The sequence below is a fragment of the Ranitomeya imitator genome, chromosome 5 (genome assembly GCF_032444005.1).
Source record: "Ranitomeya imitator isolate aRanImi1 chromosome 5, aRanImi1.pri, whole genome shotgun sequence".
Classification (NCBI taxonomy): Eukaryota; Metazoa; Chordata; class Amphibia; order Anura; family Dendrobatidae; genus Ranitomeya; species Ranitomeya imitator.
In genome coordinates, this window is record NC_091286.1 from 17,188,139 (window position 1) to 17,202,388 (window position 14,250).

Genomic DNA, 14,250 nt, shown 5'->3' on the forward strand with positions numbered 1-14,250 from the left:
ATTCACCAGATAAAATAAGTATAAATTATAACTTTTTATTAACTTCGTTAACCCTCCAATGCTACATGATAAATATATCTGTCATGGAGCCTCTCTGGACATATGAAATGGGCTCAGGAGTTGTATTATGCAGCCGTCATCTGAGTCTAACACCATCAACCGACGCTCGCTCCAATCACCGCAGTTAATCCCTTAAATACTGGTGTTAATCACTGACCGCGGCATTTAAACTGTGCAATCCTGCACAAACATAAGGTGTCCATTGACCGCCTGATCTGCTCACACATGCCGCGCGTACACAGTGACAAGCAGTCTGTCGGTCAATGTGCCGAGGAGCGATTACCGCGCTCACAGCATCATGAGCAGTGACTGTCACCGCTCCCTGCAAGTTTTTCTCCCTGTAGCCACTGCTCCAGTTAGGCAGCCGGACATGATGTAAACTCTATCTACCTGCAGATTAACCTTATATCTACATTTATATAGCGTTTCTATAGGCGATGGGGTTCCCTTTAAACTTTGTTGCCTTTTGACTCTCCGAAAAATGCAATATACAGGTGCTTCTCACAAAATTAGAATATCATCAAAAAGTTAATTTATTCCAGTTCTTTAATACAAAAAGTGAAATTCATATATTATGAGTCATTACAGAGAGTGATCTATTTCAAGTGTTTATTTCGGTTAATGTCATTAACCCAAAAGTCATTATCTCAGTAAATTAGAATACTTTATAACACCAGCTTGAAAAGTGATTTTAAAATCTGAAATGTCGTCCTACTGAAATGTACAGTGGGTACGGAAAGTCTTCAGACCCCTTTACATTTTTCACTTTTCGTTTCGTTTGCAGCCATTTGGTAAATTCAAAAAAAGTTTATTTTTTTTTCTCATTAATGTACACTCTGCACCCCATCTTGACTTAAAAAAAACAGAAATGCAGAAATTTTTGCAAATTTTATTAAAAAAGAAAAACTGAAAAATCACATGGTCATAAGCATTCAGACCCTTTGCTCAGACACTCATATTTAGGTAGTAACCAGAACCAAACCAAAGAATGGTAGCCGTGCGGCACTAGAACCACAACTTTTCACAGGTGTGTGGATGAGCGGCGGCAGCGTCGGCTGCAACACTATCCAGAGAAAACAGCTCAGGGTGGTGCTCACAGAACAATCCACAGAGGACCAAAGGCTTCACTGACGGTATATCAGAAGAGAAAATATGGCACTCACCCCTAGAAATGCTGTGATGAAGTCCTTTATTTGCTACAAACAGCAATCAGGTACACATGGAGAGGCGGCAGGACGTGAACAGGAGAGGGTGCGGGGAACCGCGGTGGCAATCTACATATGATTTTAATGATTTTATTGTCCAATACAGTCTAATTTCTTTTTCAGCCACGTCCTGCCGCCTCTCCATGTGTACCTGATTGCTGTTTGTAGCAAATAAAGGACTTCATCACAGCATTTCTAGGGGTGAGTGCCATATTTTCTCTTCTGATATACCGTCAGTGAAGCCTTTGGTCCTCTGTGGATTGTTCTGTGAGCACCACCCTGAGCTGTTTTCTCTGGATAGTGTTGCAGCCGACGCTGCCGCCGCTCATCCACACACCTGTGAAAAGTTGTGGTTCTAGTGCCGCACGGCTACCATTCTTTGGTTTGGTTCTGGTTACTACTATATGTTACGTGTTGAGCACAGAAGGAAGCAAGTCAGGTGAAAGTAAGCGGCATTTGGCAGAATGGAAACTTCTGATGAAATCATGATTGATTCGGACTCCAGCACACCAGTGGAGCTTGGTTTATTGGCAGGCAGAGAGGGTGCGGTGGAATTCTTTATGGATTGTAACCATAAAGAAGAACTAGAAATGATAAGTACAAAGACTTTGGAATCAAGAATATATACTTTGGCTGAAAAAGAAATTAGACTGTATTGGACAATAAAATCATTAAAATCATATGTAGATTGCCACCGCGGTTCCCCGCACCCTCTCCTGTTCACGTCCTGCCGCCTCTCCATGTGTACCTGATTGCTGTTTGTAGCAAATAAAGGACTTCATCACAGCATTTCTAGGGGTGAGTGCCATATTTTCTCTTCTGATATACACTCATATTTAGGTCCCATGCTGTCCATTTCCTTGTGATCCTCCTTGAGATGGTTCTACTCCTTCATAGGAGGCCAGCTGTGTGTAATTAAACTGATAGGATATGATTTGGAAAGGCGCACACCTGTCTATATAAGACCTCACAGCTCACAGTGCATGTCAGACCAAATGAGAATCATGAGGCCAAAGGAACTGGCCAAGGAGCTCAGAGACAGAATTGTGGCAAGGCACAAGGTTACAACAGAATTTCTGCAGTACCCAAGGTTCCTAAAAGCACAGTGGCCTCCATAATCCTTAAATGGAGGAAGTTTGGGACCAGCAGAAGTTTAAAGAGGTCTGAATACTTTCCGTACCCACTGTATGTTCAGTAAATGCAGTCAGTACTTGGTCGGGTTCCTTTTGCATCAATTACTGCATCAATGCGGCGTGGCATGGAGGTGATCAGCCTGTGTCACTGCTGAGGGGTTATGGAAGCCCAGGTTGCTTTGGTAGCAGCCATCAGCTCGTCTGCATTGTTGGGTCTTGTGTTTCTCATCTTCCTCTTGACACTACTCCATAGATTCTCTATGGGGTTAAGGTCAGGCGAGTTTGCTGCCGATCAAGCCCAGTGACACTGTTGTTTCTCCTATGCCTCATTGGGGGACACAGGGCCATGGGTGTCATGCTGCTGCCACTAGGAGGACACTAAGTAAACATATAAAGAATAACTCCTCCCCTGCAGTATACACAATCCTGCCGGCTCTAAGTGAACCAGTTCTTGCTTAGTGTCTGTAGGAGGCACTTGGGTCTGTTTCAGACTCCACCGTTTTTTTTTTTTATTCTATTTTTTTCTTAACGGAGCAAATGGGGGCGACGGACCCTTTCTAGGTTCCGATCTCCCCCGAACCATCAACAGGCAAGTACGTGGAGCGTTCCTCCCGTATCCTTGCCTGCAACGTTGGATGCCAGCCTTGAGCTCACCTTACGGGCGACGGTTCCTTCACGTTCCGATCTCCCCGCCCCCATTGCAGTTGACCACATGGAGTAGCCCTCCATCTACCTCTCCTGGAGCCAGGTGCAGAGCCGGACATAAATGTGTATGGTGTCCATGCAGCCCCCCTCTGCATCACCACTGAATAGCGGATGACGCAAGGCGGCAGAAGCTTTCCACCCCCTCCCTTACTATGGTGACGGTGGATTGAGCTTCGGCCCGCCGCATCTACCGTGAGTACTCTGCGGGGGCCGAGGCGCTGGGGGGTCCTGGTCCCCGGGGTATGGAAGGTCCACACCTCTAACAGAAAGCCCGGGTCCGTGGGTGTCCGCAGCGTGCATTTTTGATGGAGTGCTCCTCGGGATGGCACTAATAGCGGTCGCGAGGCCGCAATCGCAAGCTTTTCAAATTTAGTCCCCGGCTTTTCTCCTCATACAGGCCGGAGTCCTTGGCCACACCCACTGGCAATTACCGCCGCCCATCTTTTCCAGCGCTCCCCCCCCCCCCCCCCCCCGAGATAGCAGACCTCGCTACTCAGATAGCCAGAGTGGGAGATTTTATAGTTACTGCGTCCCTGGACGCTGCTAACTGTGCTTTGCAAGCAGCAGCAAATGCCATCACCATCCGGAGGTCTTTATGGCTCAGGGACTGGCGTGCGGATTCGACTTCCAAAAAGTAATTGACTTCTCTTCCATATCAGGGCGGTCGCCTTTTTGGTGAAAAGCTCAACCAATTAATTTCCGACGCCACTGGAGGGAAGAGTAAATTTCTTCCACAACAGAGACCCTTTTGGCCCTTTCGGAACCAGCAACAACAGTCCCGGACCCGATTTTTTTTCACTTAAACTCTAATTGGTCCTCTATTTCCACATCTTTCGGACCTGGCCGGGCGCAACGTAGGGATAGAGGTCCTCAAACCTCTTACAAACCTTCCCCCTCTTGGAGAGGCATGCCTAGGCAGTCAGGGTCCAGGGGGTCCAGACCGGGCAGGTCTCCTACTCAATGACTCCCTGCGGTATCCGGAGGACACCCTCAAAGTAGGCGGCTGCCTGCTTTCCTTCAGCGATGTGTGGCACTCGGTCGTTCACAACGAATGGGTCCACGCCCTAGTGTCCTCCGGATACAAGATTGAATTTCTCTTTCTTCCACCAAATCGCTTTTTCCCGTCTACTCCTCCCAGGGCAAAGGCATCAGAGTTCTTTCAGGCCATAAGCTCTCTAAAAGAAGACGGGGTTATTATCCCTGTTCCTCAAAGCGAAAGGTTTTAAGGTTTTTATTCAAACCTGTTCATTGTTCCAAAGAAGGACGGTACAGTATGGCCCATACTGGACCTAAAACTGCTGAACAAATTTGTCAGGGTGTGACGGTTCCGGATGGAATCTCTTCGTTCGGTCATCGCCTCCATGGAGAAAGGCAATTTCCTAGCATCCATAGACATCCAGGACGCGTACCTCCACATTCCTATTTTACCTTCTCACCAAAGGTTTCTTCGCTTTGCAGTTCAGGAAGATCACTTTCAGTTTGCTGCTCTGCTCTTCGGCCTCGCCACCGCTCCCGGGGTATTCACAAAGGTCATGGCGGCCGCCGTGGCCATCCTCCATACCCGAGGTGTGGTGGTGTTACCTTATCTCGATAATATCCTCATCAAAGGCCCCTCCTTCCGCACCTGCAAGGAGGCCGTGACCATCACAATAGATACTCTTTCTTGCCTGGGTTGGAAGATAAACTTCAAAAAAATCTTCCCCAGTACAGGCTCAGCGAATTTCCTTTCTAGGAATGATACTGGACTCGTCCAAGGGGTTGGTACTTCTTCCCCCGGAAAAGATCTCAGTCTTACAGCGGGAAGCTCAGAAGCTCTCCCAACCTCATATTCACTCTTTACGTTTCAGTATGAGAGTCCTCGGCAGGATGGTAGCGGTTATGGAGGCGGTCCCATTCGCTCAACTACACCTCCGCCCCTTACAACATGCTCTCCTGGCTGTGTGGGACAGGAACCCGTTATCTCTCGATGGTCGTTTTCTTCTTCCCCAGCGAAGTCAGCCTCTCAGATGGTGGACTTTGAAGTCCTCCCTTAATCAAGGGAAGTCCTTTCTCCCAGTACATTGGTTAGTTGTAACAACAAATGCCAGTCTTCTGGGCTGGGGAGCAGTGTTCGACCATCACACTGCTCAGGGCCGCTGGTCTCTTCAGGAAGCTCGCCTGCCCATCAACATCCTGGAAATACGGGCAATCAGGTTGGCTCTTCTTCAATTCCATCCCTTCCTGGTGGGTCGTCCCATCAGGATTCAGTCCGATAATGCCACGGCAGTGGCATACATCAACTGGCAAGGGGTACCACACAGCAAGGCAGCCATGACCGAGGTAGGCCACATCCTTCTTTGGGCCGAGGAAAACCGCTCAATGATATCAGCGGTTCACCTCCCGGGAGTGGAAAATTGGGCGGCAGATTTCCTCAGCCGCCAAGGTCTCGACTCTGGAGAGTGGTCTCTCCATCCGGAGATCTTCCACCTGATCTGCTGTCATTGGGGAACCCTGGACGTGGATCTGATGGCCCCACGGCTAAATTCCAAGGTTCCCAATTTCATAGCTCGGTCCCACGATCCGGCAGCCATCGGGGCAGATGCACTCGTTCACTCGTGGCATCAGTTCCAGCTTCCGTACATATTTCCCCCGCTTCCCAGATTGGCCGCGCAGGGCCTGGTATGCCGAACTAGTTCAACTAGTCGCCAATGTCCCCTGGCGATTACGGAATCGCACAGACCTGTTGTCCCAGGGCCCCATTTACCACCAGAACTCCGAGGCCCTGTGTTTGACGGCATGGCTGTTGAGTCCTGGGTGCTGACACAAGCAGGCTTCTCTCAGAAAGTCATTTCTACCATGATCAGTGCTAGAAAGCCTACGTCTATGCGTATATATCATTGCATTTGGAAGACCTTCTTCCCCTGGTGCCTGGACCGTGGACGTTATCCTCTTGAATTTTCTGTTCCTTCCATCCTCGAATTCCTTCAGTCGGGTTTGGACTTAGGTCTCGCCCTTAGTTCTCTCAAAGGGCAGATTTCAGCCTTGTCAGTCCTGTTCCAACGTAAAATTGCCAACAGATTACAGGTGAAGACGTTCATTCAGGGAGTCTCCCGTATGTTGCCGCCATATAAGATGCCGTTGGAACCATGGGACCTTAATTTGGTCCTTGGAGTCTTGCAGGAGGCTCCTTTTGAATCTCTGCAGGACGTTTCCCTGTCTCTTCTGTCATGGAAAGTTGCCTTCTTGGTTGCGGTCACGTCCATCCGACGAGTCTCAGAACTGGCGGCCTTGTCTTGCCAAGTTCCTTTCCACATTTTTCATCAGGATAAGGTGGTTTTGAGAACATCGCCGTCTTTTCTACCGAAGGTTGTCTCATCTTTCCACCTCAATGAGGAAATTGTTTTGCCTTCACTTTGCCCGGCACCAGTACATCGCACCAAGAAGGCTCTCCACACACTGAACTTGGTGAGAGCTCTTAGGAGATAAGTCTCGAGGACGGCGTCTTTCCGCAGGTCAGATGCCCTGTTTGTGCTAACGGAAGGGCCAAACAAAGGTCTAGCCGCTTCCAAAGCTACGATAGCCAAGTGGATTTGTTCAGCTATCCAGGAGTCCTACCGAGTTAGAGGTCACTCCGTCCTAGCAGGGATCAAGGCTCATTCTACTCGGTCAGTTGGTGCGTCTTGGGCCATCCAGCACCAGGTGTCGGCAGCACAAGTCTGCAGAGCTCGGACTTAGTCCAGCCTGCATACGTTTACGAGACATTACCATGTCCATTCTCAGGCCTCGGCACATGCGTCCTTTGGCAGGAGAATTTTGCAGGCGGCAGTGCTGCGTCTGTAACTTGTGGGTACAAGGAGCAATTGCAGTGGATTGTTTTCCCACCCAGGGACTGCTTTAGAATGTCCCATGGTCCTGTGTCCCCCAATGAGGCGTAGGAGAAATAGGGATTTTTGTGTACTCACCATAAAATCTTTTTCTCAGAGCCAATCATTGGGGGACACAGCACCCACCCTGTTAGCCTATTGGCTCTAGTTTTTTTCTGTGTTGACTTGGTTTTGACATAGTTCATTCTTGTTAATTGTTAAGCTCCTACTTCTTTGTTACCGAACTGGTTCACTTAGAGCCAGCAGGAGGGTGTATACTGCAGGGGAGGAGTTATTCTTTATGTGTTAACTTAGTGTCCTCCTAGTGGCAGCAGCATAACACCCATGGTCCTGTGTCCCCCAATGATTGGCTCGGAGAAAAGGATTTTACGGTGAGTACACAAAAATCCCTATTTTTACACCAGGTATTGGTACTTTTGGCAGTGTAGACAGGGGCCAAGTCCTGCTGGAGAATGACATTTCCAATCTCCAAAAAGCTTGTCGGCAGAGGGAAGCATGAAGTGCTCTAAAATGTCCTGGTAGACGGCTCCGCTGACTTTGGTCTTAATAAAACACAGTGGACCTACACCAGCAGATGACATGGCTCCCCAAACCATCACTGATTGTGGAGACTTCACACCAGACCTCCAGCAGCTTGGATTGCGTCCTGTCCACTCTTCCTCCAGACTCTGGGACCTCGATTTCCAAATGAAATGCAACATTTACTTTCATCTGAAAACAACATTGACCACTGACAACAGTCCGGTTCGTCTTCTCCTTGGCCCAGGTAAGACGCTTCTGGCATTGGCTATTGTTCATGAGTGGCTTGACACAAGGAGTGTGACACTTGTAGTCCATGTCCTGGATACGTCCGTGTGTGGCGGCTCTGGAAGCAATGACTCCAGCAGCAGTCCACTCCTTGTGAATCTCCCCCACATTACTGAATGGCCTTTTCTTAACAATCCTTTCAAGGCTGCGGTTATCCCGGTTGCTTGTGCTCCTTTTTATTGTATTATTTCGGAGAGTCAAAAGACAACAAAGTTTAAAGGGAACCCCATCGCCTATAGAAACGCTATATACATGTAGATATAGGGTTAATCTGGATAGAAACACCAGTGGCTATATATACAAGACATTGCATTATAGAACCTTGTGAACATTATGGCCCTGATTCATTACGGGGCTCGTCCAGCACTCGGGACAACCCTTTCTGAATCCCCATTTTTTTCACCAGAAAAATAGAAACACCTACAGTCAACTTCAGTGCCGTTATAGCGGTGTTGGCGCTTGCTCTCCCAGGGATCGCTGGTAAATCAAGAATTCTGGATGGAGTGAGCGCTTCTGCTGCCCTGTAATTTTCTCCCGATATCAGTTATTCCTGTAGGAGAATGAAGCCATCGCTGATTAAGCGGGGACATGTACAGAGGTGGAGTGAGGGTCTTGCTGCTCACAAGCTACAATCTATAAGGAAAGTAGGGGGGACACTATAGATAGAGCGTGCTGTTATGTACGGCCTGGACATGATTATAATGAATAAGGGTTTTCCTATAAAGCTGCAGGATCCGTCATCAGCCAGGATCAGTCTGAGTGCAGTCATCGTGCGCTATTGAGTGCAAGGAGGATGTGGAGACAGATAAATAGGAGGAAGCAGTCTATGATTAACATTTAGAAAGAGGGAACAGGGGAGAGTTAGGTTAGTGAGTTGAGGTGATAGGCCTGTCTAAACAGATGTGTTTTTAAAGCACTCCTAAAAAACATGGAGGTAGGTATTAGAAGGATTGTTTTTGGTAATGCATTCCAAATAACTGGTTCAGCACGGGAGAAGTCTAGGTGTCAGCGGTGCGAGGTTTGTACTATGGGGGATGTTAGTCTTAGATCGGTTGCGGAATGGAGGGCACGGGTAGGGTTATAGACAGAGATGAGGGAGGAGATGCAGGATGGTGCAGAACTGTGGATACCTTTGTTGGTGAGAGAGAACTTTATATTGTATTCTTTAGCGGATGGGTAACCAGTGTAATGACTGGCACAGGATGGTGGCATCGGTGAAGCGGCTGGACAGAAATTCGATCCTGACTGCCGCATTCAGAATGGATTGGAGAGGAAAAAGTTTGGTTAGAAGGAGACCAATCAGTAAAGAAAACTAAATGCTGGAATGGTGCATTAAATAGTTAATAAAAAATAATACCTGTCAGGGTTCACACCGTGCTGCCCACACTATCTCACGGATCCCAGCGTATATGTCAGGGATCCTGGGGAGGATATCTGTATCATCCCCACTGTCAGGGATCCCGGGGAGGATATCTGTATCGTCCCCACTATTCACACCACTTTGTCACGAACCGGGGTTCTTTGGTTGCCCCTGGTTCCTTCTGAAGGGGATTTAACTATATCCCACTTCCGGTTTGGAACTTGCAGCTCTCTGGCCCTCAGGTCAGACTAGGTACTACACCTAGGGTAATTAGTCGCCAGAAAGGCTGCCTGCCATGTACTGGCTATTGGGCTCTGCAGCGAGGGCGATAACTACTGCCACACAGGCGGGAACAATAATTATCAACGCCTCCGTCGCTACAAAGATTTCCAGTCGCACAGAACAAAGTCGCTGCCACCAGCTCCGATTAACGGGTCCGGAACCAACCCAAATCAGTAGCGCAATTCACTTCAGAGGGTGCACAGTTCGTAATAGAGCAGGTAGAGTCAAGCTAGTAAAATTATATATTTTACTCCATAAAAGTTAGGCAGTGTTTACAAAGTATAAAGAGATATTAAAAGGAGACAATGTACATTGCAAATTACAAAATAAAATAGGATTAATGGAAGAAAAACACACTTACAGGTCGTTAGATCATGTCATATCAGCATGGAGGCTGTGGGCTCAGGAGATACATCCAGGTGCATTGGAAACAGCTTGAAAAGCTGTTGTTAGCTGGCTTCCTGAACCAAAACTAAGGGTACCGTCACACTATACGATTTACCAACGATCACGACCAGCGATACGGCCTGGCCGTGATCGTTGGTAAGTCGTTGTGTGGTCGCTGGAGAGCTGTCACACAGACAGCTCTCCAGCGACCAACGATGCCGAAGTCCCCGGGTAACCAGGGTAAACATCGGGTTACTAAGCACAGGGCTGCGCTTAGTAACCCGATGTTTACCCTGGTTACCAGCGTAAAAAAAACCAAACACTACATACTTACATTCCGGTGTCTGTCCCTTGCCGTCTGCTTCCCGCACTGACTGACTGCCGGCCGTAAAGTGAAAGCACAGCACAGCGCGCTGTGCTCTGCTTTCACTTTACGGCCGTCAGTCAGTCAGTGCGGGAAGCAGACGGCAAGGGACCTGACGGACACCGGAATGTAAGTATGTACTGTTTTTTTTTTTTTTACTTTTATGATGGTAACCAGGATAAACATCGGGTTACTAAGCGCGGCCCTGCGCTTAGTAACCCGATGTTTACCCTGGTTACAAGCGCACAAGGTCACACACACCGATCCAGCGATGACAGCTGGAGATCCAGCGACGAAAGAATGTTCCAAACGATCTGCTACGATGTACGATTCTCAGCAGGATCCCTGATCGCTGCTGCGTGTCAGATACAGCGATATCGTATGGATATCGCTGGAACGTCACGAATCGTACCGTTGTAGCGATCAAAATGGCACTGTGTGACGGTACCCTAACTCCCATTTCAGCAGGGGTAAAGATAAGGCCCTAGTAATGATATGCACTGGTTTCTACTTATTTACTTTTTTCGAGTCTTGAGACAAAGGCATTCCTTTTAGTGGGAGGGACTGCTGCACCTTGGTCTCCCATTACACTATACAGCAGGGGATGAGGGGTTAGTGGCTTTACAGGATTGGTTGCCTGCAGTTTAAAAGCCACACCCTGCTCACACAGTAGTATCAAGTTGCCCAGTGTATCGGCCATAGGGCTTGGTATGTGCGAGAGAAGGGGGGTCGACGCTGCAGTGTGTGTCTAGGACCATGGCCACATGTGCAAAAATTCCTCAGACCATGGTATTATACCTTAACGTGACACGGGTAGGATGATATACATAGATGAAGGAGGAGATGTAGGATGGTGCAGAACTGTGGATACCTTTGTGGGTGAGAGAGAAGTTTATATTGTATTCTTTAGTGGATGCGTAACCAGTGTAATAACTGGCACAGGATGGCGGCATCGGTGAAGCGGCTGGACAGGAATACGACCCTGACTGCCGCATTCAGGATGGATTGGAGAGGAAAAAGTTAGATTAGAAGGAGACCAATCAGTAAAGAGAAAACAAAATGCTGGAATGGTGCTTTAAATAAATTGTTAATAAAAAATAATACCCCAAACATTTTTTGTTTTTTTTCCAGTTGAAAAGACAATGAGAGGTTCCTGGGGACATCACCATTTATATCCCTGTTATGAAGAAGAAAATAACAATACCTTACAAGCTAATTCTTTGCCTCCTAATGAACCCATTGTCCTTCCCAGCAGAGATCTGTCCACTGATCCTTCTGATCAGAAGATTCCTTCATATAGTCAAACACTGATTGGCAAACAAACAAGTAGATATAGTCAGGGGGAAATATTCCCACATGGAAAAGATTTTAAAAAAGAATCTAATATTTCTGTGCTTGAGAAAAATCACAGAGATCTTATGTCATTTTTGTGTTCAGAATGTGGGAAATCCTTTAAAGGGGAAATTAATTATATTAAACATCAGATAACTCACATAGAAGAGAAACCACTACAATACCTTAACACCCAACCAAATGTCATGAGTGATCCAAGAAGTCAAAAGGAAGAGAAGCCATTTTCATGTCCTGATTGTGAAAAGTGTTTTGGCAGAAAAGCTACTCTTCTTTTACATCAGAGAACTCACACAGGGGAGAAGCCATTTTCATGTCCTGAGTGTGGGAAATGTTTTAGTAAAAAAACAACTCTTATGGAACACCTAAAAACTCATACAGGAGAGAAACCATTTGCATGTTCTGAATGTGGGAGATGTTTTACCGACAAATCTGCTCTTGTTAAACATCAAAGAATTCACACAGGGGAGAAGCCATTTTTATGTCCTGAATGTGGAAAGTGTTTCAGCCGGAAATCAAATCTTGAGGGACATCTAAAAATGCACAGAGGGGTAAAGCCATTTTCATGTTCTGAATGTGGGAAATGTTTTAGCCAGAATTCAGCTTTTATTCATCATAAGATAACTCACACAGGAGAGAAGCCATACTCATGTCCTGAATGTGGGAAATGTTTTAGCAATAAATCTAATCTTGCAGGACATCTCAGAAGTCATACCGGGGAGAAGCCGTTTAAATGTTCAGAATGTGGGAAATGTTTGAGTCAGAAATCGAGTCTTGTTAAACATCTGAGAACTCACAGAGGGGAAAAGCCCTTTTCATGCTCAGAATGTGGGAAATGTTTTAGTCGAAAAGCAAATCTTGTGGACCATCTAAGAATTCACACAGGGGAGAAGCCATTTTCATGTTCAGAATGTGGAAGATGTTTTAGCGAGAAATCAGGTCTTCTTAAACACAAGAGAATTCACACAGGGGAGAAGCCGTTCTTATGTCCTGAATGTGGAAAGCGTTTCAGTTGGAAATCAAATCTTGAGGACCATCTAAGATCTCACAGAGGAGAAAAGCCATTTTCATGTTTAGAATGTGGAAGATGTTTTAGCCAGCAATCCAGTGTTAAATTACATCAGAGAATTCACACAGGGGAGAAACCGTTTTCATGTCTTGAATGTGGGCGATGTTTCAGTCGTAAATTATATCTTATGGAACATCTAAAAATTCACACGGGGGAGAAGCCATTTTCATGTTCAGAATGTGGGAGATGTTTTAGCCAGAAATCGAGTCTTTTTAATCATCAGAAATCTCACTGTCGGGAGAAGTCTTTTTACAGTTCAGCTCTATAACTATAACCCCTGGACACCCATGTCAGGGTAGTACTAAGCAGATCGAAGTCTGCAGAGGACCTGCACCAAACTATTATGAGGCTCTGAGTATGTGGGAATTTTTCTGAGTGCTTGGGAGCAAAACTGAGGACCATTGGCTACAAAGGAAATAGTCAATGGAGAAGCCGTACTCGGACCTGAAATTAGATCATACATTCATTGACCTTACATGAGTAGTCCTGCATGATAAGCAGGTATCGTACACCTGTCCTATTCATTAGAAAGGTACCGGTGCGGTGCCACAACACTTACCAATCACACACACACATCTAGCAGGTACTTTTTGTGTCCTACCACACTCGCCTCATGATGCAGAAGTGAGAGGAAAAGGACTAATTGCAATTGCTGGTATTGCTTCTAAAGATTGTGCCACCGTGGCCATAATAGATGATGGTCACATACAGTGGGTACGGAAAGTATTCAGACCCCTTGACATTTTTCACTCTTTATTTCATTGCAGCCATTTGGTAAATTCAAAAAAGTTCATTTTTTTCTCCTTAATGTACAATTTGCACCCCATCTTGACTGAAAAAAAAACAGTAATGTAGACATTTTTGCATATTTATTAATAAAGAAAAACTGAAATATAACAAAGCAAAGGGTCTGAAGACTTATGACCATGTGATACTTCAGTTTTTCTTTTTTTTTAAATTTGCAAAAATGTCTACATTTCTGTTTTTTTCAGTCAAGATGGGGTGCAGAGTGTACATTAAGGAGAAAAAAATAAACTTTTTTGAATTTACCAAATGGCTGCAATGAAATAAAGAGTGAACAATTTCAAGAGGTCTGAATACTTTCCGTACGCGCTGTAAGTTGAGGTTACAAAAACTTGGACTGTAAGTGATTTGTGAGTGGCTAATGGAAATGTAGACCTGATTAAAGTAATGCTCTCCATAAAAAATAACCTTTATTGGTATGCATTAAAATGTATATAAGTTATTAATCAGTTATTCCCTGATTTCAAAGTTCTTCCCTCTCGATAGAACCAAGAAGAGGGCTTTGTCCTGTTTGTTAACCTATCATTAACCCCTAAAGAACACAGACAATTGTTTGTTTTCTGCACTTCCTTTTTTTTCCTTCTCCTCATCCAAGAACCATAACTTTATGGCCGTTTGTGCGACGAGTTGTAGTTTTCTCTTCATTAAATATTTAAGTGGAATAAATAAGTCCTGAAGCTTGTTAAAAATAAATAAAAAATGGTTTGTGTTGGTGTGTTCTTCTTTCATTTTCTCCACGATGGAGATGTATGAGAGCTTGTATCTTTTGCACACCGAGGTGAAGTTTTTAGCCAAGATGAAACTGTGACACACTCTGCAACCAGGCCCGTGCGGGAGGAGGATCGCGCTGATGCCAGCTCA

At 46.0% G+C, this 14,250-nt stretch overlaps 1 pseudogene; it reads left to right on the forward strand.

Annotated features, from left to right (window-relative positions):
• Positions 1-13,364, forward strand: part of LOC138637642 (zinc finger protein 850-like) — an 89,445-nt pseudogene extending 76,081 nt beyond the window's left edge.
• The last annotated feature ends 886 nt before the right edge of the window (positions 13,365-14,250 follow it).